We start from the raw sequence: 25,946 nt of genomic DNA on the forward strand, positions 1-25,946 counted from the left end.
TAGGAAACAATGGGGCTGCGTTAGGAACTTAACGCTGCTTTTTTGCAGGTGTTAGGTTTTTTTCAGCTCAAACTGCCCCATTGTTTCCTATGGGGATATCGCGCACGAGCACGTTTTTGAAGCTGGCCGCGTCCGTAAGCTCCGCTGGTATCGAGAGTTGCAGTGGTGGTAAATATGCTATACGCTCCCTTTTTGGAGCCTAACGCACTGAAAACGCAGCCATTCTGTGAACTCTAAATACCAGCGGTATTTAAAAGGTGCGGGGAAAAAAAAGCATGCGTTAGCTACGCGGGTCGTTACCGACAAAACTCTAAATCTAGCCGTAAGATAGCTATAATATAACTAATAGTTACATTGCAGCCATCTTAGGATTTATTTTTATTTTACAGGCAAGTTTGTATTTATTTTAACTAGGTACAATAGTTATTAAATAGTTATTAACTATTTAATAACTACCTAGCTAAAATAAAGACAAATTTACCTGTAAAATAAAACCTAACCTAAGTTACACTAACACCTAACACTACACTATAATTAAATACATTTCCTACATTAAATACAATTAAATAAATTAAATTAAATTAGCTAAAGTACAAAAAAAAACTAAATTACAGAAAATAATAAACAAATTACAGAAATTTAAACTAATTACACCTAATCTAATAGCCCTATTAAAATAAAAAAAGCCCCCCAAAAATAAAAAACCCCTAGCCTAAACTAAACTACCAATAGCCCTTAAAAGGGCCTTTTGTGGGGCATTGCCCCAAAGTAATCAGCTTTTACCTGTAAAAAAAAATACAAACAACCCCCCCAACTGTGAAACCCACCACCCACACAACCAACCCCCCAAATAAAATACTAGCTAAAAAAACCTAAGCTCCCCATTGCCCTGAAAAGGGCATTTGGATGGGCATTGCCCTTAAAAGGGCAGTTAGCTCTTTTGCCACCCAAACCCTAATCTAAAAAATAAAACCCACCCAATACACCCTTAAAATTGGAACAGCCAATAGAATGCAAGCTCAATCCTATTGGCTGATTGGATCAGCCAATAGGATTGAACTTCAATCCTATTGGCTGATTGCATCAGCTAATAGGATTTTTTCTACCTTAATTTGGATTGTTTGTATTTTTTTTTACAGGTAAAAGAACTGATTACTTTGGGGCAATGCCCCACAAAAGGCACTTTAAGGGATATTGGTGCTTTAGTTTAGGCTGGGGGGGGGGGTATTTGTTGGGGGGCTTTTTTATTTTAATAGGGCTTTTAGATTAGGTTTAATAAGTTTAAATTTCTGTAATTTGTTTATTGTTGCTTAGAATTTAGTGGGGTTTTATTTTTTACTTTAGCTAATTTAATTTATTTAATTGTATTTAATGTAGGGAATTTATTTAATTATAGTGTAGTGTTAGGTTAGGTTTTATTTTACAGGTAAATTTGTATTTATTTTAGCTAGGTAGTTATTAAATAGTTAATAACTATTTAGTAACTATTCTACCTAGTTTAAAATAAATACAAACTTGCCTGTAAAATAAAAATAAACCCTAAGCTAGCTAGAATGTAACTATTAGTTACATTGTAGCTATCTTAGGGTTTATTTTACAGGTAAGTATTTAGTTTTAAATAGGACAAATTTATTTAATGATAGGAATATTTATTTAGCTTTATTTAAATTATATTTAAGTTAGGGGGTGTTAGGTTTAGGGTTAGACTTAGATTTAGGGGTTAATAAATTTAATAAAGTGGTGGCGACATTGGGGGTGGCAGATTAGGGGTTAATAAATGTAGGTAGGTGGCGGCGATGTTAGGGACAGCAGATTATGGGTTAATAATATTTAACTAATGTTTGCGATGCGGGAGTGCAGCGGTTTAGTGGTTAATATGTTTATTCTAGTGGCAGCGATGTCGGGAGCGGCAGATTAGGGGTTAATAATAGACATGTGCAATTCGGTTCCGTTCAATTCAGAAATTCGGAAAATTCTGCAAAGTCGGAGATTCGGATCAAACCGAATTTCCGAATTAAAATACTGCCGAAATTACAGAATAAATCCGTATTAGTTCGGATTTATTCGGTAAATTCGGATGGACATGGATTACACTAGTATTGTACAGTATATTAGGTTATATCACTCTGCTATGGGTTACACCTAATATACAGTACATAATACTAGTCTAATGTACAGCACACATACCGAAATTCCGAATTTCCGAATCGAACCGAATCCAGCCGAATTTTTTCGAATCCGAATGAATCCGAAACGAATCCAAAATGAATTCATTCAAATTTTTCCAAATTCGAATCGATCCGAAACGAAATTCGAAAACCTCCGAATCGATCCGAACCGAACCGAAATGAATTTTTCGATCATGCACATATCTAGTTAATAATTTAATTTTTGTGTTTGCAATGCGGGAGGGCCTCGGTTTAGGTTTTAATAGGTAGTTTATGGGTGTTAGTGTACTTTTTAGCACTTTAGTTATGAGTTTTATGCTACAGCGTTGTAGTGTAAAACTCATAACTACTGACTTTAAAATGCGGTACGAATCTTGACGTGGTAGGGTGTACCGCTAACTTTTTGGCCTCCCAGGACAAGCTTGTAATATCGACACTATGGAAGTCCCATAAAAAAAAGACGCAATTTGCCTATAAAATAAACCCTAAGATAGCTACAATATAACTAATAGTTACATTGTAGCTATCTTAGGATTTATTTTTATTTTAAAGGCAACTTTGTATTTATTTTAACTAGGTACAATAGTTATTAAATAGTTATTAACGATTTAATAGCTACCTAGTTAAAATAAAGACAAATTTACCTGTAAAATAAAACCTAACCTAAGTTACAATTACACCTAACACTACACTATAATTAAATTAATTCCCTAAACTAAATACAATTAAATACAATTATCTAAAGTACGGAAACCCCCCCCACTAAATTACAGAAAATAATAAAATAATTACAAGTTTTTTAAACTAATTACACCTAATCTAATCCCCCTAATAAAATAAAAAAGCCCCCCAAAATAATAAAATTCCCTACCCTATACTAAATTACAAATAGCCCTTAAAAGGGCCAAAGTAATCAGCTATTTTACCTGTAAAGTACAATACCCCCCCAACATTAAAACTCACCAACCACACACCCAACCCTACTCTAAAACCCACCCAATACCCCCTTAATAAAACCTAACACTAACCCCTTGAAGATCACCCTACCTTGAGAAGTCTTCACCCAACCGGGCCGAAGTCCTCAACGAAGCAGGACGAAGTGATCCTCCAGACGGGCAGAAGTCTTCATCCAAGCTGGGAAGAATAGGTCCTCCAGACAAGCAGAAGTCTTCATGCAGGCGGCATCTTCTATCTTCATCCATCCGGCGCAGAGCGGCTCCATCTTCAAGACATCCGACGAGGAGCATCCTCTTCAAACGACGTCCAACTGAAGAATGAAGGTTCCTTTAAATGACGTCATCCAAGATGGCGTCCCTTCAATTCCGATTGGCTGATGGAATTCTATCAGCCAATCGGAATTAAGGTAGAAAAAATCCTATTGGCTGATGCAATCAGCCAATAGGATTGAAGTTCAATCCTATTGGCTGATCCAATCAGCCAATAGGATTGAGCTGGCATTCTATTGGCTGATTGAATCAGCCAATAGAATTCAAGCTCAATCATATTGGCTGATTGATTTTAAGGGCTATTTATAATTTAGTATAGGGTAGGGCTTTTTATTATATTGGGGGGCTTTTTTATTTTATTAGGGGGATTAGATTAGGTGTAATTAGTTTAAAAAACTTGTAATTATTTTATTACTGTCTGTAATTTAGTGGGGGGTTTTTTTCCGTACTTTAGATAATTGTATTTAATTGTATTTAATTGCATTTAGTTTAGGGAATTAATTTAATTATAGTGTAGTGTTAGGTGTAATTGTAACTTAGGTTAGGTTTTATTTTACAAGTAAATTTGTCTTTATTTTAACTAGGTAGCTATTAAATCGTTAATACCTATTTAATAACTATTCTACCTAGTTAAAATAAATACAAAGTTGCCTGTAAAATAAAAATAAATCCTAAGCTAGCTATAATGTAACTATTAGTTATATTGTAGCTATCTTAGGCCTAGATTTAGAGTTGGGCGGTAGCCGTGAAAACCAGCGTTAGAGGCTCCTAACACTGGTTTTTACCGCCCGCTGGTATTTGGAGTCAGTCAGGAAAGGGTCTAACGCTCACTTTCCAGCCGCGACTTTTCCATACCGCAGATCCCCCTACGCCATTTGCGTATCCTATCTTTTCAATGGGATCTTTCTAACGCCGGTATTTAGAGTCTTGGCTGAAGTGAGCGTTAGAAATGTAACAACAAAACTCCAGCCGCAGAAAAAAAACAGGAGTTAAGAGCTTTTTGGGCTAATGCCGGTTCATAAGGCTCTTAACTACTGTGCTCTAAAGTACACTAACACCCATAAACTACCTATGCACCCCTAAACCGAGGCCCCCCCACAACGCCGCCACTCGATTACATTTTTTTAACCCCTAATATGCCGACCGCCACCTACGTTATCCTTATGTACCCCTAATCTGCTGCCCCTAACACCGCCAACCCCTATATTATATTTATTAACCCCTAACCTGCCCCCCACAACGTCGCCGCCAGCTACCTACAATAATAAACCCCTAATCTGCCGACCGCAAAACGCCGCCACCTACGTTATCCTTATGTACCCCTAATCTGCTGCCCCTAACACCGCCGACCCCTATATTATATTTATTAACCCCTAACCTGCCCCCCACAACGTCGCCGCCAGCTACCTACAATAATTAACCCCTAATCTGCCGACCGCACATCACCGCTACTATAATAAATGTATTAACCCCTAAAGCTAAGTCTAACCCTAACACTAACACCCCCCTAAGTTAAATATAATTTAAATCTAACAAAATAAATTAACTCTTATTAAATAAATTATTCCTTTTTTAAACTAAATACTTACCTGTAAAATAAACCCTAATATAGCTACAATATAACGAATAATTATATTGTAGCTATTTTAGGATTAATATTTATTTTACAGGCAACTTTGTATTTATTTTAACCAGGTACAATAGCTATTAAATAGTTAATAACTATTTAATAGCTAAATTAGGTAAAATAATAACAAAATTACCTGTAAAATAAATCCTAACCTAAGTTACAATTAAACCTAACACTACACTATCATTAAATAAATTAAATACAATACCTACAAATAAATACAATTAAATAAACTAACTAAAGTACAAAAAATAAAAAAGAACTAAGTTACAAAAAATAAAAAATATTTACAAACATTAGAAAAATATTACAACAATTTTAAACTAATTACACCTACTCTAAGCCCCCTAATAAAATAACAAAGACTCCCAAAATAAAAAAATGCCCTACCCTATTCTAAATTAAAAAAGTTCAAAGCTCTTTTACCTTACCAGCCCTGAAAAGGGCCATTTGCGGGGCATGCCCCAAATAATTCAGAATTTTGCCTGTAAAAAAAAACATACAATACCCCCCCCAACATTACAACCCACCACCCACATACCCCTAATCTAACCCAAACCCCCCTTAAATAAACCTAACACTAAGCCCCTGAAGATCTTCCTACCTTATCTTCACCATACCAGGTTCACCGATCCGTCCTCCGAAGTCTTGATCCAAGCCTCCGAAATCTTCATCCAAGCCCAAGCGGGGGCTGGCGATCCATAATCCGGCTGAAGTCTTCTATCAAGCGGCGGCTGAAGAGGTCCAGAAGAGGCTCCAAAGTCTTCATCCTATCCGGGAAGAAGAGGAGATCCGGACCGGCAACCATCTTGATCCAAGCGGCATCTTCTATCTTCATCCTATGACGAACGGCTCCATCTTGAAGACCTCCGACGCGGATCCATCCTCTTCTTCCGATGTCCAACTGAAGAATGAAGGTTCCTTTAAGGTACGTCATCCAAGATGGCGTCCCTCGAATTCAATCCGCCAATCGATCCAATCAGCCAATCGGATTGAACTTGAATCTGATTGGCTGATTCCATCAGCCAATCAGAATATTCCTACCTTAATTCCGATTGGCTGATAGAATCCTATCAGCCAATCGGAATTCGAGGGACGCCATCTTGGATGACGTCATTTAAAGGAACCGTCATTCGGCGAGTAGGCGTTGTTAGAAGAGGATGGATCCGCGTCGGCTGGGAAGAAGATGGCTCCGCTCCGCTCCGGAAGAAAGAAGATTGAAGATGCTGCTTGATAGAAGACTTCATCCCAATGATGGACTTCCGACTTCAGCCCGATGATGGATTTCTTCAGCCGCCGCTTGGATCCAGACTTCAGCCCGAGGATGGACGTCACTCTTCAGCCCCCCGCTTGGGCTTGGATCAAGACATCGGAGGCTCTTCTGGACAGATCGGGACCCGGTGAGGTGAAGACAAGGTAGGGAGATCTTCAGGGGCTTAGTGTTATGTTTATTTAAGGGGGGTTTGGGTTAAATTAGGGGTATGTGGGTGGTGGGTTGTAATGTTGGGGGGGTATTGTATGGGTTTTTTTTTACAGGCAAAAGAGCTGAATTCTTTGGGGCATGCCCCGCAAAGGGCCCTGTTCAGGGCTGATAAGGTAAAAGAGCTTTTCTATTTTAATTTTAGAATAGGGTAGGGAATTTTTTTATTTTGGGGGTCTTTGTTATTTTATTAGGGGGCTTAGAGTAGGTGTAATTAGTTTAAAATTGTTGTAATATTTTTCTAATGTTTGTAAATATTTTTTTATTTTTTGTAACTTAGTTCTTTTTTATTTTTTGTACTTTAGTTAGTTTATTTAATTGTATTTATTTTTAGATATTGTATTTAATTAATTTATTGATAGTGTAGTGTTAGGTTTAATTGTAACTTAGGTTAGGATTTATTTTACAGGTAATTTTGTAATTATTTTAACTATTTTAGCTATTAAATAGTTATTAACTATTTAATAGCTATTGTACCTGGTTAAAATAAATACAAAGTTGCCTGTAAAATAAATATTAATCCTAAAATAGCTATAATATAATTATTATTTATATTGTAGCTATATTAGGGTTTATTTTACAGGTAAGTATTTAGCTTTAAATAGGAATAATTTATTTAATAAGAGTTAATTTATTTCGTTAGATTTAAATTATATTTAACTTAGAGGGGTGTTAGTGTTAGGGTTAGACTTAGCTTTAGGGGTTAATACATTTATTACAGTAGCGGCGAGATTAGGGGTTAAGAATTGATGTTAGGTGTCGGCGATGTTAGGGAGGGCAGATTAGGGGTTAATACTATTTTTTATAGGGTTATTGAGGCGGGAGTGAGGCGGATTAGGGGTTAATAACTTTATTATACTAGCGGTGAGATGCGGTCGGCAGATTAGGGGTTAATTATTGTAGGTAGCTGGCGGCGACGTTGTGGGGGGCAGATTAGGGGTTAATAAATATAATATAGGGTCGGCGGTGTTAGGGGCAGCAGATTAGGGGTACATAGGGATAATGTAGCTTGCGGTGGTGTCCGGAGCGGAAGATTAGGTGTTAATAATAATATGCAGGGGTCAGCGATAGCGGGGGCAGCAAATTAGGGGTTAATAAGTGTAAGGTTAGGGGTGTTTAGACTCGGGGTACATGTTAGGGTGTTAGGTGCAGACTTAGGAAGTGTTTCCCCATAGGAAACAATGGGGCTGCGTTAGGAGCTGAACGCTGCTTTTTTTCAGCTCAAACTGCCCATTGTTTCCTATGGGGGAATCGTGCACAAGCACGTTTTTGAAGCTGGCCACGTCCGTAAGCACTGCTGGTATCGAGAGTTGAAGTTGCGGTAAATAGGCTATACGCTCCTTTTTTGGAGCCTAACGCAGCCCTTCTGTGAACTTTAAATACCAGCGGTATTTAAAAGGTGGGGCCAGAAAAAAGCACGCGTAGCTAACGCACCCCTTTGGCCGCAAAACTCTAAATCTAGGCGTTAGGGTTTATTTTATAGGTAAGTATTTAGTTTTAAATAGGAATAATTTACGGCTAGATTTGGAGTTTTGTCGGTAACGACCCGAAAAACTAACGCCGGCTTTTTTCTGGCCGCACCATAAAAATAACTCTGGTATTGAGAGTCCACATAAAGGCTGCGTTAGGCTCCAAAAAAGGAGCGTAGAGCATTTTTAACGCAGCTTCAACTCTCAATACCAGAGTTGCTTACGCAAGCGGCCAGCCTCAAAAATGTGCTCGTGCACGATTCCCCCATAGGAAACAATGGGGCTGTTTGAGCTGAAAAAAAACCTAACACCTGCAAAAAAGCCGCGTTCAGCTCTTAACGCAGCCCCATTGTTTGCTATGGGGAAACACTTCCTACGTCTGCACCTAACACTCTAACATCTACCCGGAACAGCCAATAGAATGCGAGCTCAATCTGATTGGCTGATTGGATCAGCCAATCGGATTGAACTTGATTCTGATTGGCTGATTCCATCAGCCAATCAGAATATTCCTACTTTTATTCCGATTGGCTGATAGAATCCTATCAGCCAATCGGAATTCGAGGGACGCCATCTTGGATGACGTCCCTTAAAGGAACCGTCATTCTTCAGTTGGACATCGCCGGAAGAAGATGGGTCCATGGTGGAGGTCTTCAGGATGGAGCCGGTCGTCATCGGATGAAGATAGAAGATGCCGCTTGGATCAAGATGGTTGCCGGTCCGGATCGCCTCTTCTTCCCGGATAGGATGAAGACTTTGGAGCCTCTTCTGGACCTCTTCAGCCACCGGATGATGGATCGCCAACCCCCGCTTGGGTTGGATGAAGATTTTGGAGCCAGGACGGATCGGTGATACCTGGTGAGGTGAAGACAAGGTAGGATGATCTTCAGGGGCTTAGTGTTAGGTTTATTTAAGGGGGGTTTGGGTTAGATCAGGGGTATGTGGGTGGTGGGTTGTAATGTTGGGGGGGGTATTGTATGGTTTTTTTTACAGGCAAAAGAGCTGAACTTCTTGGGGCATGCCCCGCAAAGGGCCCTGTTCAGGGCTGGTAAGGTAAAAGAGCTTTTAACTTTAGTAATTTAGAATAGGGTAGGGCATTTTTTTATTTTGGGGGGCTTTGTTGTTTTATTAGGGGGCTTAGAGTAGGTGTAATTAGTTTAAAATTGTTGTAATATTTTTCTTATGTTTGTAGATATTTTTTTATTTTTTGTAACTTAGTTCTTTTTTTTTTTTTTTGTACTTTAGTTAGTTTATTTCATTGTAGTTATTTGTAGATATTGTATTTAATTAATGTATTGATAGTGTAGTGTTAGGTTTAATTGTAGGTAATTGTAGGTATTTTATTTAATTAATTTAATGATAGTATAGTGTTAGGTTTAATTGTAACTTAGGTTAGGATTTATTTTACAGGTAATTTTGTAATTATTTTAACTAGGTAACTATTAAATAGTTCTTAACTATTTAATAGCTATTGTACCTGGTTAAAATAATTACAAAGTTGCCTGTAAAATAAATATTAATCCTAAAATAGCTACAATGTAATTATAATTTATATTGTAGCTATATTAGGGTTTATTTTACAGGTAAGTATTTAGCTTTAAATAGGAATCATTTATTTAATAAGAGTTAATTAATTTCATTAGATTAAAATTATATTTAATTTAGGGTGGTGTTAGTGTTAGGGTTAGACTTAGCTTTAGCGGTTAATCCATTTATTAGAATAGTGGTGAGCTCCGGTCGGCAGATTAGGGGTTAATAAGTGTAGGCAGGTGGAGGCGACGTTGAGGGGGGCAGATTAGGGGTTAATAAATATAATATAGGGGTCGGCGGTGTTAGGGGCAGCAGATTAGGGGTACATAAGGATAACGTAGGTGGCGGCGCTTTGCGGTCGGCAGATTAGGGGTTAATTATTGTAGGTAGCTGGTTGCGACGTTGTGGGGGGCAGATTAGGGGTTAATAAATATAATATAGGGGTCGGCGGTGTTAGGGGCAGCAGATTAGGGGTACATAAGGATAACGTAGGTGGCGGCTCTTTGCGGTCGGCAGATTAGGGGTTAATTATTGTAGGTAGCTGGCTGCGACGTTGTGGGGGGCAGATTAGGGGTTAATAAATATAATATAGGGGTCGGCGGTGTTAGGGGTAGCAGATTAGGGGTACATAAGGATAACGTAGGTGGCGGTCGGCAGATTAGGGGTTAAAAAAAAATATTCGAGTGTCAGCGATGTGGGGGGACGTCGGTTTAGGGGTACATAGGTAGTTTATGGGTGTTAGTGTACTTTAGAGCACAGTAGTTAAGAGCTTTATAAACCGGCGTTAGCCCAGAAAGCTCTTAACTACTGACTTTTTTCCTGCGGCTGGAGTTTTGTCGTTAGATGTCTAACGCTCACTTCAAACACGACTCTAAATACCAGAGTTAGAAAGATCCCATTGAAAAGATAGGATACGCAATTTACGTAAGGGGATCTGCGGTATGGAAAAGTCGCGGCTGAAAAGTGAGCGTTAGACCCTATTCTGAGTGACTCCAAATACCGGCGGTAGCCTAAAACCAGCGTTAGGAGCCTCTAACGCTGGTTTTCACGGCTAACGCCAAACTCCAAATCTAGGTCTTAGTTAATTGTAGTTATTTTATTTAGATTTATTTAAATTATATTTAATTTAGGGGGTGTTATGGTTAGGGTTAGACTTAGGTTTAGGGGTTAAGAACTTTAATATAGTGGCGGCGACGTTGGGAGCGGCAGATTAGGGGTTAATAAATGTAGGTAGGTGTCAGCGATGTTAGGGCAGGCAGATTAGGAGTTAATAATATTTAACTAGTGTTTGCAATGCGGGAGTGCGGCGGTTTAGGGGTTAATATATTTATTAAAGTGGCGGTGATGTCCGGTTCAGCAGATTAGGGGTTAAAAAAATTATTTTAGTGTTTGCGATGTGGGGGGGGGGGCTCGGTTTAGGGGTTAATTGGTAGTTTATGGTTGTTAGTGTACTTTTAAGCACTTTAGTTAAGAGTTTTATGCTACGGCATTGTAGTGTAAAACTCTTAACTACTGACTTTTAAATGCGGTATCAGTCTTGACAGGAGAGGGTCTACTGCTCACTTTTGGTTAGACCCGTAATACCGGCGCTATGCAAGTCCCATTGAAAATATAGGATACGCAATTGACGTAAGTGGATTTGCGGTATTTCCGAGTCTGGCCAAAAAAGTGAGTGGTGAGCCTGTCATTTCAAGACTCGTAATACCAGTGGGCGTTAAAAAGCAGCGTTGGGACCTCTCAACGCTGCTTTGTAACCCTAACGCACAACTCGTAATCTAGCCAAAAGTGTCTTAGTAAATGGAGTTCATTCAGCAGAGGGGGCTGTTACTAGTGGTGTTCCTCAGGGGTCAGTTCTGGGGGCTGTTTTGTTTAACATATTTATTTGTGATATCAGCAAAGGGCTACAGGGGAAGGTATGTCTGTTTGCAGATGATACAAACATTTGCAACAGAGTTGATGTTCCAGGGGGGGTAGACAAAATGAGAAGTGATATACAACAATTGGAGTATTGGACAAACGACTGAGATCTAAAGTTTAACACAGCAAAGTGTAAAATAATACATTTAGGGAAGAAAAATCCAAATGTTAATTACAGACTCAATGACACTTTACTGACTGTTACAGATGAGGAACAGGACTTGGGAATTATTATCGCAGATGATTTAAAACTTAGTAAACAATGTAGTAATGCAGCGAGTAAGGCTAGCAGAATGCTTGGATGTATTGGTAGAAGTATTTGCAGCAGAAATAGTAAGGTTCTTATGCCACTTTATAGATCATTAGTCAGGCCTGCTCTTGAGTATTGTGTGCAGTTCTGGAGGCCATATCTTCAGAAGGATATTAGCAAACCTGAAACTTGCAAAGGAGGGATACCAAAATGGTACATGGTCTAAAAAATAAAACTTACCAGGATAGGCTCAATGACCTAAATATTTATAGCTTAGAGGAGAGAATGGAAAGAGGTGATATGATAGCAACTTTCAAGTACGTTAAAGGGCTTAGTAAAACTGAGGCTGTGGGTATTTTACATAAAATGAAAAATTCAAGAACAAGGTTTCATGATCTCAAGCTGAAGGCTAGTAGATTCAGGAGTAATTTGAGGAAGCACTTCTTTACAGAAAGAGTGATTGATTTATGGAATAAACTTCCTCAAGAGGTAGTAGCGACAAACACTTTGGGGGACTTTAAAAATGCATGGGACAAGCATAAGGCTATCCTACAAACTAAATAAGTTTATACTGTTAGGTAATATCGGGCCGACTTGCTGGGCCTATGGCTCTTATCTGCTGTCAATATCTATGTTTCTATGTTTCACCTGCAATCTCGATGTGGATACCTGTATAACATAGCGATATTGTGACAATTCTTTTAGCATGAGGCTCTAAATTATTTTCTTACTTTGGGGAGGTGGTTATAGTAGATGGGGCCATGGGTTAGGGATGTGGAGATGCTAGATTAGAGGTCCCATGAGTGAAAGGATTTTTGGATGCTGGGAGAGATACTGTAGGTGCTAACTGGGGATCTATAGGCCAGGTAGTGGTGTATGGGAAGATGACTTTTATATTTGTACAGTAGGTTGTTTAATGCAAAGCAGATTATTGTAATTTCACTGAGGGGGTTGCAGGATTTATCATGATGAGGGATTAACAGTTGGAAATTTGTTTGTCTGGGACATCACAAAAGTGGTATAGTTTTTGGAGTAAGTTATATGCAGTGGGTGTATTTTGAAGATAAGGGAGTTCATTAGGCTAAGGTATTCTTCTGTTGAGGGATATGAGCTTATATGACAGTGGCTACAATGCAATATGTTTTCTTTGAAACTTACAAGAATTTACATGTTCAAATTTCCTTTTTATTTTTGTTTTCATTTTGTAGATTTGATGCATATGTTTTCTATTAATAATGTGGTTACTTAGTTAAATAAAACAGAGATAGAGATGTTAGTATTAATTTTGGCCACAGCATATTCTGTTTTATGCAGTGTATTATTTGCAGACTATAAAAGGGAAAGCACTATAACTCACTGTAAGTTTCTCTTTTGTTGGCAATCAGTTGTTAAAGCTCAGTTTGGCAGACCTAGTGATTAAGGGAGAGATTAGGGTTGCCACCTGGTCACTGTTTTACAAGGAAAGCCAATATTTTGATTGGCAAACTATTGCAGTGCATGTCTTTGTGTATCCTGCTTCCTAGAGAGAAGCACAATGCACAAGAATGTATATAAATAATTATATAAAAAACACCACACACAGGGGAATCACAGATCCCTACAGACCAGGTCCCGGGGGTAGTAAGATACGGGACAATATATGCATCCTATTAGGTTTTCTGTGTGTATAGCTGTGTGTTGTTAGTTTGTGTAGGTAGTGTTTGTGTTTTATTCTGTTTGTGTGTCTGGCAAAAAATGTGCGGCTCTGCGGTACTTTTACAGTGTGTTTAACCCATTTGTGGTGGTTAAACACAGAGTAGTGCATGGTCTTAAAATTAAAGTAAAAAAACAAAAACATATTAGAGCATGACATTTTACATATATTATGACCCTTTAAGCAGTCTCCATAGAGATAATTTTGGGATCTCAATATGTTTACTGCTGACTATAAGACCACCCAATAAAAAAAAGCACAACACACCTGTAAATGTTTTAATAAAAAAAAAAATGAAAAAAAAAAAAACACCAAATGCCTTTGTTATCTAACAAGCTACTTTGCTTAAATGTGATTTTGCTCCCCTTGTCTTTGTGAACCACCTCCATTGGATAACATTGCAAATAGATAGTTCATTGAATCGTCAATTCTCAAACCAATTAGTGGTGAAAATGGGAACAGTACAGGACCTTGGTAAGTTCTTTGAATTGTCAATGAATATTGGAGCATGCTGAATCCTCAAACCAATTAATGGAGGAAATGGGAGCAGTACAGGACCTTGGTTAGTTCCTTGAATTGTCGATGAATTTAGGAGCATGCTGAATCCTCAAACCAATTAGTGGAGGAACTGGGAGCTGTTCAGGAGCTTGGTGCTGAAGTTGCTTTCCTTGCTACTACTTTGCAATCACTTTGCCTTTTGTGATGAGGATTTTCACACATACTTATACATATATCACTCCTGTTATCTGGCATTTTATGGTTATAATGATAGCAGTATTTCACAATCAAATATTTTCTTTCACTTTTCCTGTACATTTGAAACAATTCCAGACGAAGGTTGCTTTACGTGGGCATTTTCAATTTTTATATACCTTTTAAATGTATCTGATGCTTGGAGATGCAGTGTTTTAACCAGTACTTAATTTACTTATCTGTTCTTCAGCTCCATAATTGGTATGTGATGATAAATATGTCAAATGGTTAGCTGTAGATTGTAACCAACTTGATTATGTTTCTTAATCTATGGGCTGCTTGTTCTTTGTTTGACTTGGTTTTTGTTGTTTTAAGCAACCTATATATTTCCCGTTATAATATAAGTCCCGTTCAGCGTAATATCTATTTGTTTAAATATATAGAAATTCTACCATCGAATTTAGGGATTACATTGTCAGATCAAAAATAGAAACTACAAGCAATTCAGTGTCAGATCAAAAATAGAAAATTAAATATAAAATTACCAAACTGATAGTAACCTGATAATCTTTCTCTTTGCCATCTCTAGGAAAGAGAAGGAGAAACCCCACATAATATAATATCTTGACTAAGTAACCTTTTTATTTCTGTTTTAAAGAACGGTTCACATATTGTGAAACCACAATAGCTCTATGTATTAGAACACTGTAAACAACTACTGTTAACCAAATCTGAAGTTATATATTTGTTAATTCAATCTCCACATAACTTTAAAATAATAATAAGTCCATCAGTGCAAGGTTCCACCACTCTTTGTAACATGTGAATTATTTGGCTCAGAAGGCTTCCACAGATCTTCAGTATATTTGAAACATTGGCAGTGGCACAAACACTTTTTATTTGCAAAAAATTTAAATTTTAATTATACAAAGCCTTGAAATGCCTTGTGGAATTTAAGTTTCATGTCACCTTAACTGAAAACAACGAGGGTCAGAGCTAAATAAGTCTGTGCTCTAATCCAGTGGTTCTCAACCTAAGTGACCTCAAGGCCCGGTAAGTTTTAGCCGGACCAGTCCAGGGCCCGGTAAGCATCGGGAGTTGGTTGCAGTAGGTTTGGAAGAAATATCTATCCATCTATCTATCTATCTATCTATCTATCTATCTATCTATCTATCTATCTATATATATATATATATATATATATATATACTGTATATCTATATCTATCTATCTAACTATATATATATACAGGTAGCCCTCAGTTTACGCCGGGGTTAGGTTCCAGAAGGAATGGTTGTAAATCGAAACCGTTGTAAATTGAAACCCAGTTTATAATGTAAGTCAATGGGAAGTGAGGGAGATAGGTTCCAGGCCCCTCTCAAAATTGTCATAAGTAACACCTAATACATTATTTTAAAAGCTTTGAAATGAAGACTTTAAATGCTAGACAGCATTATAAACCTAATAAAATAATCACAAAACTCAGAATATATAATTAAACTAAGTTAAATGAACAAAAACATTTGCTAAACAGCATTATAAACCTAATAAAATAATCACACAACACCGACTTCACTTGCATTTCTCTGCAAACAGTTCTTCCTATGCATTCCAATCTGGACTGAGTTATAGACAGGAAGATCTTGTTCCTTTGAAATCTGCTCTATAGCTCAGATCTGGTTAAACTGATTAATTTCAGCTTGTTTGGCTTTACTGCAACACAAGCGGACAGCTCCACCTACTGGCTATTTTAATAAATGCACTGCTTCTCAATGCTTTTCAATAGCAGTCACATGACTGGAAAAAAAGGTTGTTATTCTGAAACGGTGTAAATTGAACCGTTGTAAAACGAGGGCCACCTGTATATATATATATATATATATATATATATATATATATAAACCGAGATCAAAAGAAAAGGCACTCCATAAATAATAGCAGCTCCCAGGGTGCACTTCAAAAAATATCAAAAAATCTCCAGCATAAAAAGGCACTCACTGGTTAGGTAAAACATAACATTTAATTAGTTACATTTAAAAGACATGACGTTTCGGAAGCATTTCGCCCCCTTTATCAAATGTATGATACGCTCAGAGGGTGCAGTAGTCACCATGAAGAACAATACCATACCAGATGAGAGTCTAAATTTTATCACCACCTTTGATCCTATGCACCAAGATGTAAAAAATATGGTTTCCAAACACTGGGACTTGATTAACACTGATAAAACATTACCATTTTTGCATAAACAGCCCCCTAGGGTTGTGTATCGTCGAGCAAAAAATTTGAGAGACCTATTGGTTAAAACTGACCCCATTAGGTGCTATGAAGGGACCACCTGGTTAAAATCAAATAAGAAGGGTTGCTTTAAATGTGGGGACTGTGTAACCTGTGACAGCATGCTGAAAGGAGAAACATTCCAACACCCACATACCAACAAGCGATATAAAATCAACTATAGACTGTCGTGTATGAGCACTTATGTAATTTACATGTTGATTTGCCCATGCTCCCTTGTTTATATAGGCAAAACGGTCACTACTTTTCGGGAACGGATGGCCAATCACCGCTGTGCGATTAGAGATGCCCTCGATAAGGGTAACTCCGATCAGCCAGTTGCGCGCCACTTTGCCCGTTGCAAGCATAGTGTCTCAAGTCTTAGAACTATGCTTATAGACCATGTGCCACCATTGACAAGGGGGGGGCAATAGGGGCAATCGACTGCTCAGACTGGAGACCAGGTGGATTTACATGCTGGATACCCTGGCACCGAAGGGGTTGAACACCATGCTGGACTTTTCACCATTTTATATGGAATCTTAAATGTCCCATTAATGTGACTTTGGACTTCTGACACTGACCTGATGCCTATAACCGTGCTTACTGTATGCCTCAAATTGATATGTCCTATAGGTCTCTGATACATGTCCTCTGGTATCAAGGTTTCTGCCATACTTTGGGATACATGACTATTGTGGATGTGTACTAGTGAAGCAGCTATGCATATTTATTGTCTCATAGCTGAATATGTTGTATATGCTATATTAGACATGCTAGTTTTAATTCCAGCAATAATTGTTATTTGATGACAGAGTACACGTCAAACTATTCATATCCTGTTTCTGTCCTCCATTTGTATAGTTGGATCGATTGATCTGTTTTAAATTCTTAATTTTACATTGTAAATCATATATGTTTTTAATGTTTGTGTCCATTATGCGCCACCGGGTATATACAGATCTAATGCGGCACCTAAACTGATGGTTATGTTTTCATTTACTAACAGGTATCTGAGCCATGCTATTGGCCGTTCTCACCGCGTCTGTATATCCCCTAGGCAACGGACGTCTGAGCGTAACTCACGCTGATGACGTCACTTCCGCCTGGCATGGCACACGGGCCGCACTTGTGGCTCGGCGTCTAATGGAACAACACATGGGTATATAAGGTGATGGGATTAATGAGGGGATATACTGCTTTTGTAACACTTTCAAGCTGTATCATACATTTGATAAAGGGGGCGAAATGCTTCCGAAACGTCATGTCTTTTAAATGTAACTAATTAAATGTTATGTTTTACCTAACCAGTGAGTGCCTTTTTATGCTGGAGATTTTTTTTATATATATATATATATATATATATATATATATAAATATATATATATATATATATATATATATATGTATGTATATATATATATATATATATATATATATATATATATACAGTCTCTTTCTCTCCTCCCCTCTCTCTTTCTCTCTCTTTCTCCTCCCCCTCTCTTTCTCTATCTCCCCCCCTCTCTTTCTCTCTCTATCTCCTCCCTCTCTTTCTCTCTCTCTCTCTCTCCTTTCTCTCTCTCTCCTTCCTCTCTTTCTCTCTCTCCTCCCTCTCTTTCTCTCTCTCCTCCCTCTCTTTCTCACTCTCTCTCTCCTCCCTCTCTTTCTCTCTCCTCCCTCTCTTTCTCTCTCTCTCCTCCCTCTCTTTCTCTCTCTCTCCTCCCTCTCTCTCTTTCTCTCTTCTCCCTCTCTCTCTCTCCTCCCTCTCTTTCTCTCTCTCTCTCTATCTCCTCCCTCTTTCTCTCTCTCTGCTCCCTCTTTTTCTCCCTCCCTCTCTTTCTCTCTCTCTCTCCTCCCTCTTTCTCTCTCTCCTCCCTCTCTTTCTGACTCTTTCTCTCCTCCCTCTCTTTCTCTCTCCTCCCTCTCTTTCTCTCTCTCCTCCCTCTCTTTCTCTCCCTCTCTCTCCTCCCTCTTTCTCTCTCTCTCTCTCTCTCTCTCCTCCCTCTCTTTCTCTATCTCTCTCCTCCCTCTCTTTCTCTCTCTCCTTCCTCTCTTTCTTTCTTACTTTCTTTCTTTCTTTCCTTCTTTCTCTCTCTCTCTCTCTCTCTCCTCCCTCTTTTACAGTGGTTTAATTATGTAATAATTAATTGGTGTCAGTGGGATCCATATAATATCCCACTGACACCAATGAATTATAAAATTAACCCACTATAAACCATTTATATATATTATATATGGATCCCACTGACACCACTGAATTATCATATATTATCTCTCTCTCTCTCTCTCTCTCTCTCTCCTTTCTCTCTCTCTCCTTCCTCTCTTTCTCTCTCTCCTCCCTCTCTTTCTCTCTCTCCTCCCTCTCTTTCTCACTCTCTCTCTCCTCCCTCTCTTTCTCTCTCCTCCCTCTCTTTCTCTCTCTCTCCTCCCTCTCTTTCTCTCTCTCTCCTCCCTCTCTCTCTTTCTCTCTTCTCCCTCTCTCTCTCTCCTCCCTCTCTCTCTCTCTTTCTCTCTCTCTCTCTATCTCCTCCCTCTTTCTCTCTCTCTGCTCCCTCTTTTTCTCTCTCCTCCCTCTCTTTCTCTCTCTCTCTCTCCTCCCTCTTTCTCTCTCTCCTCCCTCTCTTTCTCACTCTCTCTCTCCTCCCTCTCTTTCTCTCTCCTCCCTCTCTTTCTCTCTCTCCTCCCTCTCTTTCTCTCCCTCTCTCTCCTCCCTCTTTCTCTCTCTCTCTCTCTCTCTCCTCCCTCTCTTTCTCTATCTCTCTCCTCCCTCTCTTTCTCTCTCTCCTTCCTCTCTTTCTTTCTTACTTTCTTTCTTTCTTTCCTTCTTTCTCTCTCTCTCTCTCTCTCTCCTCCCTCTTTTACAGTGGTTTAATTATGTAATAATTAATTGGTGTCAGTGGGATCCATATAATATCCCACTGACACCAATGAATTATAAAATTAACCCACTATAAACCATTTATATATATTATATATGGATCCCACTGACACCACTGAATTATCATATATTATCTCTCTCTCTCTCTCTCTCTCTCTCTCTCTCTCTCTCTCTCTCCTTTCTCTCTCTCTCCTTCCTCTCTTTCTCTCTCTCCTCCCTCTCTTTCTCTCTCTCCTCCCTCTCTTTCTCACTCTCTCTCTCCTCCCTCTCTTTCTCTCTCCTCCCTCTCTTTCTCTCTCTCTCTCCTCCCTCTCTTTCTCTCTCTCTCCTCCCTCTCTCTCTTTCTCTCTTCTCCCTCTCTCTCTCTCCTCCCTCTCTCTCTCTCTTTCTCTCTCTCTCTCTATCTCCTCCCTCTTTCTCTCTCTCTGCTCCCTCTTTTTCTCTCTCCTCCCTCTCTTTCTCTCTCTCTCTCTCTCTCCTCCCTCTTTCTCTCTCTCCTCCCTCTCTTTCTCACTCTCTCCTCCCTCTCTTTCTCTCTCCTCCCTCTCTTTCTCTCTCTCCTCCCTCTCTTTCTCTCCCTCTCTCTCCTCCCTCTTTCTCTCTCTCTCTCTCTCCTCCCTCTCTTCCTCTATCTCTCTCTCCTCCCTCTCTTTCTCTCTCTCCTTCCTCTCTTTCTTTCTTACTTTCTTTCTTTCCTTCTTTCTCTCTCTCTCTCCTCCCTCTTTTACAGTGGTTTAATTATGTAATAATAACACCAATGAATTATAAAATTAACCCACTATAAACCATTTATATATATTATATATGGATCCCACTGACACCACTGAATTATCATATAATTATAATATATATATATATATATATATATATATATATATATATATATATATATATATATTACAGTGGGTTAATTATATGATAATTCATTGGTGTCAGTGGGATCCGTATATATACTATATATATATATATATATATATATATATAAATATGTACAAAAGAGGTATCCGGATCCAATATTAGTATAAAACTTCCATGTTTATTGACAAATTCTCTTTAAAAACACAGTGTATCAGCAGATACAATTCATCAGACCAGACTGACATTCTTAGCATAGATAGCTGGGCAAACTGCAGCAGACATGTTTCGTGCCGTCTGGCACTTGTTCACTGCTCACAGGTGTCCCAGCTTGTTAACCTTAAATAGGCTGATCTTAAAGATATATTCACAAACATAGAAAAAATTCTAATTAAAGTGGTAGACTCTGTACCTAGGGAAGATCTTCTAACATATCGCAAAAGACATAATAACAAAAATAAAAACAGAAATGAGACAAGTGACAAAGCAAAACCAAAGTTTATAACAACATACAGTCTTGAATATAAGGAAGTATGCAACATTATAAAAGAATGTATTCCCATTTTATACACAGATCCAGCGTTAAAAAGTATAATTCAAAGAGGGTGTGATTTCATACCTAAAAAAGGCAAAACAATAGGGAATTATGTTTCTCCATCTGACTGCTCTAGGAGCATACCAGGTAAATGCTGGTTAAAAAAAAGGAATGGGTTTTTCAAATGCAGGAGAAATATCTGCAAAACATGCGACTATGTTACTGAAGGAGAAAGTTTTGTGTCCACTCACACTCAAAAAACATATAAAATTAATTTTTACTTGAATTGTAATACTACGCACGTAATATACCTTTTGACCTGTAGGGGGTGCGGTAAACAATATGTGGGAAAAACTAAGAGGTCCCTGAAAGACAGATTTCTAGCCCATATCAGGTCAATAGAGTATACGGAGTCAGATACCCCTATTGCGAGACACTTTCGTGAACATCATAACTCAAATGCTAGTTTATTAATGGTCCAGGCTATAGACCATGTACCCATGTGGAAGAGGGGAGGAGACAGAGAAACCAAGTTAGATACCAGAGAAGTATTCTGGATTTTTACTTTAAGTATCACTATTCCTCAAGGTCTAAATTTTAGAAGGGACATAGACTTGTGTGTTTAGTTTATAATATGACAGACATTACTTTGACATATGGAATATAACATAAGCTGATGCTTGTGATATATAGTAAATTGTTCTTTGTAAGAATATATTCCTTGTCAATTTGATTTCTCTGATTGTGTCTGAACTATTAACTCTATGCACAATAATGCTTTTTGGTACACTAGATGGAATATTAAAAAATAGTCATAGTGGATAGAATTCAAAGATAGGATAAATTTCCATATGATCCACATCTGAACTTTAACTATGTACTTATAGTTATGACATTTTAGTTATATGTATGTATCTAATATTTAAGCCATATTTTGTACTAATAGCTCTGTATATTTATTATGTATTATATTTAGGAAAATCATTAGCATAGACTTTAATTAGAATTTTTTCTATGTTTGTGAATATATCTTTAAGATCAGCCTATTTAAGGTTAACAAGCTGGGACACCTGTGAGCAGTGAACAAGTGCCAGAAGGCACGAAACATGTCTGCTGCAGTTTGCCCAGCTATCTATGCTAAGAATGTCAGTCTGGTCTGATGAATTGTATCTGCTGATACACTGTGTTTTTAAAGAGAATTTGTCAATAAACATGGAAGTTTTATACTAATATTGGATCCGGATACCTCTTTTGTACTTATGCACCATTTTTCAGCGCTTTGTGGATGAAGGAAGCGCTACCATCCGGATACTCTAGTTGCATGCTGACGTGTGACGTCACCCCGCGCTCCATTGTGCCGTAGGAAGAAGGAACAGGAAGTGAAGGACGGGTAAAGCAGAGCGCATAGCTAGAATGTGTATCGTATATATATATATATATATATATATATATATATATGGTTTACAGTGGGTTAATATTTTATGCTAATTCATTGGTGTCAGTGGGATCTTTATATACTATATATAATACATGTTCCTTAGGATGGATGAATCTCATGTTAGATGAGATAAAATTAAGAAAAGAAAAAACTAAGGAAGAATTGATTCCATTAGAAGAAAAACTAAAAATATGGGAAGATAAAGAGGAACATACAAGATTAATGGATCTTACTAAAATGGAAATTAGAAAGATACATGAAAATATTAAATATAGGAAAAAACGCAAATTCCAACGTGACTGGGGGGACTATCAAGATGGGAAAATTTATGATTACTCTTTAAGACTCACCAGTAGTTCAGAATCTGAATTATCGGGAGAAGATGGCTCTAACTTAAATATAGGTAACCCGAGGGGACGTAACTATGGGAGGGTTTTTTTCAGCCGCAGGCGCTCAGGCAGAAGAAAAAAAGGAGAGGGGGCAGAAAATATAGGGCAAAACACAGGGGAAAAAAACAGATATCCCCTGAGGAATCAACAGCAACAACAAATATTGACATAGCATCCCTATTAAATAGTCAAAAAGAGAAACAAGTAATAAATGTATCTAATAGAACCTTATCATTATCTGAAACTGAGGTCTTGGCAAAGGGTTTAAATTTTGCTCCTGTTAACAATCTTGATAAATTTGAGGCAGTTAAAGATGTTAATTTATTCGCCAGAAAACTAATATTGAAAAAAACAATGCAACACAAGACCCCAAATGTGGTTCTAGATATAAATGATAGAGTATTTCTTAAAGATTTGGAATCGTTAAGTACTACACAAAATGAAAATGAAAGTGAAATGGAGATCTTGGGTATAGGTCATACGAGTTTAAAAAAAAAAGCTCATCTTACATGCCAGCTTTATCATTGGTTTCAAGTGTACATAATTTTGTTAAACTTGTTGAAAAGGATATAATAGAATTAGACAGTGGAACTGGCTTTCAAGACAACTTAACTGTAAAACAACGACAAGCTATTAAATCCTTGAGGATGGATAAATCAATAACCATAAAGCCATCTGATAAAGGTGGAAATGTGGTGGTATTAAATACCAAAGAATATGTTTTGGAGTGCAAAAAGCAATTATCAGATACAAAACAGTATCAGTTGCTGAAATCCAATCCCACTGATCTTTATAAAGATGAATTAGATGATATACTACTACAGGCATTTAGCAGTGGCATGATAAATAAAAAAGAGCTAGACTATATGACAAAAAAATACCCTAGAATACCCACCTTGTATACTATCCCTAAACTCCACAAAAATCGTATTCCCCCACCGGGTAGACCAATTATTTCTGGTCAAGGTAGTTTAACTGAAGGAATTTCAATTTATGTAGATTATTGTTTAAGACCATCTCTGGCAACACTAACTTCATATATCAAAGATACCCAAGACACATTGAAAAAACTTGATGGAGTTATAGTAAATGAAAACACATTTCTAGTAGCAATTGATGTTGAGGCATTGTACTTCTCGATTCCTCATCAAAAAGGGATACAAGCAGCAGTCAAATTCCTAACACAAAGGGGCCCCCAATATGATGAACATACCAATTTTGTAGCAAAACTCCTGCAGTTTATTTTGGAACATAACTATTTTATTTTTGACAACAAATATTATAGACAAGTCTTAGGCACAGCCATGGGTACGTGCTGTGCCCCAACTTATGCCTGTCTGTACCTTGGAAAATGGGAGCAAGATAACATTTTTGACAATGATGAAATATATGGTAGTTCTATAGATCTCTGGTTGAGATTTATAGACGATATTTTGGTCCTATGGCAAGGTACAGAACAGGCATTAGAACTATTTATGTCCAATCTCAACAAAAATGATTTAAATTTAAAATTTACTTACAAATACAGTAAAACAAATATTGATTTCTTAGATTTAACAATAAAAATAGTAAACAATAAAATAGTGACAACTACATTTAGAAAACCTTCAGCTGGCAATTCCCTTCTAAGAGCTGACAGCCATCACCCTAATTCTCTTATTAATAATATTCTGAAAGGTCAATATTTGAGACATAGACGAAACTGCTCAGAGATCTCCGATTTTAAAATTGAAGCAAAAAATTTAAAAGAAAGATTCATTCAGAGAGGTTACTCCAAGACAGTCTTAAAAAAGGCATATGGTGCAGCCATGGAACAAACAAGAGATGAATTACTTTATAAGGATAAAACCAAAGATTCAGAATCAACTATTAGATTCATCAGTCAATATAATAAATGGAATGATATAAGAGCTATCTTGCAAAAACATTGGGATGTCCTTACAATTTACAATGACATCAAACAAATAGTTGGTGACAGACCTCTCATGACACCTAGAAAGTCCCCGAATATAAAGGACAAATTAGTCTCTAGTTATTATATTCGACATGAACAACAGAATTGGCTAGGTAAAGTCTCTCAAAAAGATGGAAATTTGAAGTGCAAACGATGTTCAGTTTGCAAAAACATGCAGCAAACTTCCTATTTTGTTGACAAATGGGGTACTACACATAAGGTTATAGGGAAAGTGAATTGTAGATCAGAAGGTGTAATATATATAGTGTTTTGCGACTGTCCCATGTATTACATAGGTAAAACCTATAGAGAAATGAGAGAACGCATCAAAGAGCATAAAAGAGATATAGAGAATGAAATTACTACTAGCAGTGTAGCAAGACACTTTCAAATCTTCCATCATAGCAACAAAAATCATTTAAAATTTATGGGTCTCGAAAAAGTAGACCTCAAAAACAGAGGAGGAGACATTGATAAGCTATTATTGCAAAGGGAGTGCAAGTGGATATTTAACTTAAAAGCACTAACCCCTAGCGGTTTGAATGAGGAGATAAATTATGCCCCTTTCTTGCAGTGATGGCTTATTTAAATGTCAAATATTGATATTGGCATAAATTTTATATAAATCGTGCCTTAATACAATTATATCTATATCTGCTTTTTTGTAATTTTGAGAAATTTATTAATATTGGTATAAATTTTATATAAATTGTGCCTTAATAAAATGATATCTATATCTGCTTTTTTGTAATTTTGAGAAATTGATTGATATTTAGGGACTCTTGCTTATAAACTATGGGAAAAAGTTATGTATAAAGTTCTTTGAAGCCCGTCACGCAACTGTGTATAATAACAAAAATAATAACTATAATATAGATGGGATTGTTGCTATATGTAAGGCCGATATGGCCGTGAATAAGCATTGACAAAATTCATCCATTGTTGTTTATTTTGTTATTATTAATTTTTGAGACTCTGCCAAATCGTTTATATTTAAATGTTTACTTATTTTAATATAAAATGTTGCAATCCCTTATTAACAAAGGATACCACAGCAACATTGTTAACATTTCACCTTTTGACGTCACGTGCAGTCACGTAAATAAATGAACAAGATCCAATCGGATAGGGATACATGGCCTGACGAAGCCCGTTTTGAATTTGCTTAGTGCGGGTGAAATGCAAGTAGCAGCAGAAACATAGGGGGTAACAGCTGAACCCCCTCTGTTTTACGACCGGATGACAGCCGTTTGAGGAGCGACATAGAGGTTAAGACTGTTAACCCCTGTATACCAATTGATCTACGGAAAGTGCAGGACGCTAGGGTGAGTGTATATATTCATCTTTATCTGCAGTGGATAAACCGGATTCAACAGCGTGAAGAGTTTAAAGGCACAGTGCGGACCGTCCAAGGATGGGTCAGGTGAGAAAGGAATTATCCCTGATACAGGTATCCGTTTGCCCTCCAAAGTTGTTTTCCTGAAAGTTGCTGCATTAGCCACCCTAGCGATCCGGTAGAACAGATCCATTTACCTATAACTACAGGACTTTACCACTCTATGTT

This window comes from Bombina bombina, chromosome 3, assembly GCF_027579735.1.
Source record: "Bombina bombina isolate aBomBom1 chromosome 3, aBomBom1.pri, whole genome shotgun sequence".
Taxonomy (NCBI): domain Eukaryota; kingdom Metazoa; phylum Chordata; class Amphibia; order Anura; family Bombinatoridae; genus Bombina; species Bombina bombina.